Raw genomic sequence first — 3,883 nt, forward strand, 5'->3', positions numbered from 1 at the left:
ATTTAAAAAATATATATTATCCTTTCAAAAATCAGACATTCTTTCCCAAAAAAATAAAAATAATCCCCCCCCCAAAAAAAAAAAAATCTGACTTTCTTTAAAAAAATTAATACAAAGATTTTCCTTCCCCCAAAAAATTCAAAGATTTTCATGTACAGTCTGTGACTGATAACTAATCTGGTAGAACATGAGGAATAAGATGAATAACACAGAGGATGTGTTCTTCATTCACTATCATGCAAACTATCTCAGCACCTAGCAGTACATGACAATGGAACTGATAAGCACAGCTAGGAGAAGATCCAATATACCAATACAACAAAAGCACTTTGCATAAAGCAATTACACTTACACTTAAATAACCTAATGTGTTGTTACAAGATGTAGATCATGACCCTTCAAAGGCAGATTATTGAGTTGAACCTATAGGACTACAACCAGCGCACCGTTAATGAATCTCATACGGAGTCGGTTTAACAAAGAGACAATAGGAACAAAGTAGAATTTAAGAGCAAGAGCTTATCAGGACAACAATAGGAGAGCTAGTAGATCTGACTGGGGGCTTTGACACAGATCACGACAACTTAGATCGATTTAAAGGAGAAGAGGGAGTTTGGTCTCGCTTTTGCCGAACAACAAAAAAAACTAGCTATCGACCAGTTGTTTCTCTCGCAGAAAAAGCCGAGCTCAACTTCTCTGGTATTTTATCTTATTTCTGTCTCTGTACATTGTTACATGCTTCAATTATCTATACCTTAATTGGGGTGGTAGGGTAGCCTAGTGGTTAGAGCGTTGGACTAGTAACCGGAAGGTTCTAATTCAATTCCCTGAGCTGATAAGGTACAACTATGTCGTTCTGCCCCTGAACAGGCAGTTAACACACTGTTCCTAGGCCGTCATTGGAAATAAGAATTTGTTCTTAACTGACTTGCCTAGTTAAATAAAAAAATATTGAATGTGAAATGTGTTATTATTTACCAAATATCTAACACAGTTTGAAAAAAAATGGACGATGTGTTTAAACAACAAAATATTTACAGTTGCCATGGCAAAAAGAAAAATGGATGATGTGTAAACAACAAAATATTTACAGTTGCCATGGCAAAAAGAAAAATGGATGATGTGTAAACAACAAAATATTTACAGTTGCCATGGCAAAAAGAAAAATGGATGATGTGTAAACAACAAAATATTTACAGTTGCCATGGCAAAAAGAAAAATGCTCACACTCTGAATTAAGCCAATTAGGACTCATGGGTTGGATCTCATCCCTTGACCTGATACCATCTGTTGTTAACAACAATTCAATTGACATTAGAGCCTGTTTGAATGACACACACACACACACACACTAGCCCAGGCCCAGCAACCCAGGACCCTAATCTAGCCCATTCAATCCATCAGCCTGGAGATATTGCCCACAGCAGGGTGATACTTGTTGTCACCTCTGGTTCCCGACGCTGCTTTGAAGTGTCCCGTGCAAGTGTTATTTTTATGGTTGTGTATGAGGTTAGATAAGATTCCAGAACAGTTGATAAATTACCCTTCACTCCCTTTGCTAGGCAGGGCTGCAGGGGGAAATGGGGAGGGGCAGTAAAATACACAGAACCTGTTATCATCTCAACCAATGGGAGTGAAGATGTTGAATAAAACACCTTCAACAGATACATGTCAACTGAAGCTAATACACCCATTAAAAACCAAAAGGTGTTGGTTTTGGAATGAACACAGGAGTTCAATTGAATAGTTTTAGAACCACACAGACATTTAAATGCATTACCAAATACATTTATGCGGGAACTCCTGAACATTTACCAAACATTAACCAAACATATAACATTTGTTTCATTTGGCACAACTACAGTATATATTTTATCCACGTAAAATTTCACACACGTTTAAAAAAAATTTTTTTAATAACAAGTGTTTACTTTACAACAGGATGGCATTTAACCAAATCCAGCGCATTACATTTGCAGTGTTTGTCCCAACACACATCTCACCACCTACAGCTAAGCTTGGGCAGATACTGGGAAAGAGATGAGCTTCTAGACACTGTTGTTACTGTTGTTACTGTTGTTACTGTTGTTACTGTTGTTACTGTTGTTGCTGTTGTTACTGTTGCTACTGTTGTTACTGTTGTCACTATTGTTACTGTTGTTACTGTTGTTACTGTTGCTACTGTTGTTACTGTTGTTACTGTTACTGTTGTTACTGTTGTTACTGTTGCTACTGTTGTTACTGTTGTTACTGTTGCTACTGTTGTTACTGTTGCTACTGTTGTTACTGTTGTTACTGTTGCTACTGTTGCTACTGTTGTTACTGTTACTGCTGTTACTGTTGCTACTGTTGTTACTGTTGTTACTGTTGTTACTGTTGCTACTGTTGTTACTGTTGTTACTGTTACTGTTGTTACTGTTGCTACTGTTGTTACTGCTGTTACTGTTGTTACTGTTGCTACTGTTGTTACTGTTGTTACTGTTCCTACTGTTGCTACTGTTGCTACTGTTGTTACTGTTACTGTTGTTACTGTTGCTACTGTTGTTACTGTTGTTACTGTTGCTACTGTTGTTACTGTTGTTACTGTTACTGTTGTTACTGTTGTTACTGTTGTTACTGTTGTTACTGTTGCTACTGTTGCTACTGTTGTTACTGTTGTTACTGTTCCTACTGTTGTTACTGTTGCTACTGTTATTACTGTTGTTACTGTTGTTACTGTTGCTACTGTTGTTACTGTTGTTACTGTTACTGTTGCTACTGTTGTTACTGTTGTTACTGTTCCTACTGTTGTTACTGTTGCTACTGTTGTTACTGTTACTACTGTTGTTACTGTTGCTACTGTTGTTACTGTTGTTACTGTTGTTACTGTTGTTACTGTTACTGTTGCTACTGTTGTTACTGTTGTTACTGTTCCTACTGTTGCTACTGTTGTTACTGTTGTTACTGTTGTTACTGTTGTTATTGTTGTTACTGTTGTTACTGTTACTGTTGCTACTGTTGTTACTGTTGTTACTGTTCCTACTGTTGCTACTGTTGCTACTGTTGTTACTGTTGTTACTGTTCCTACTGTTGCTACTGTTGTTACTGTTGTTACTGTTGTTATTGTTGTTACTGTTGTTACTGTTGCTACTGTTGCTACTGTTGTTACTGTTGTTACTGTTCCTACTGTTGTTACTGTTGCTACTGTTGTTACTGTTGCTACTGTTGTTACTGTTGTTACTGTTGTTACTGTTGTTACTGTTGTTACTGTTACTGTTGTTACTGTTGTTACTGTTGTTACTGTTACTGTTACTGTTACTGTTACTGTTACTGTTACTGTTACTGTTACTGTTACTGCTGTTGTTACTGTTACTGTTGTTACTGTTGTTACTGTTGTTACTGTTGTTACTGTTGCTACTGTTGCTACTGTTGCTACTGTTGTTACTGTTACTGTTACTGTTACTGTTACTGTTACTGTTACTGTTACTGTTACTGTTACTGCTACTGTTACTGTTACTGTTGTTACTGTTGTTACTGTTGCTACTGTTGTTACTGTTGTTACTGTTGCTACTGTTGCTACTGTTACTGTTGCTACTGTTGCTACTGTTACTGTTGTTACTGTTTCTACTGTTGTTACTGTTGCTACTGTTGCTACTGTTGTTACTGTTGTTACTGTTACTGTTGCTACTGTTGCTACTGTTGCTACTGTTGTTACTGTTGTTATTGTTGTTACTGTTGCTACTGTTGTTACTGTTGTTACTGTTGTTACTGTTGCTACTGTTGTTACTGTTGTTACTGTTCCTACTGTTGTTACTGTTGTTACTGTTGTTACTGTTGTTACTGTTGTTACTGTTGCTACTGTTGTTACTGTTACTGTCGTTACTGTTGTTACTGTTGTTACTGT

Source organism: Oncorhynchus gorbuscha, unplaced genomic scaffold (genome assembly GCF_021184085.1).
Source record: "Oncorhynchus gorbuscha isolate QuinsamMale2020 ecotype Even-year unplaced genomic scaffold, OgorEven_v1.0 Un_scaffold_611, whole genome shotgun sequence".
Classification (NCBI taxonomy): domain Eukaryota; kingdom Metazoa; phylum Chordata; class Actinopteri; order Salmoniformes; family Salmonidae; genus Oncorhynchus; species Oncorhynchus gorbuscha.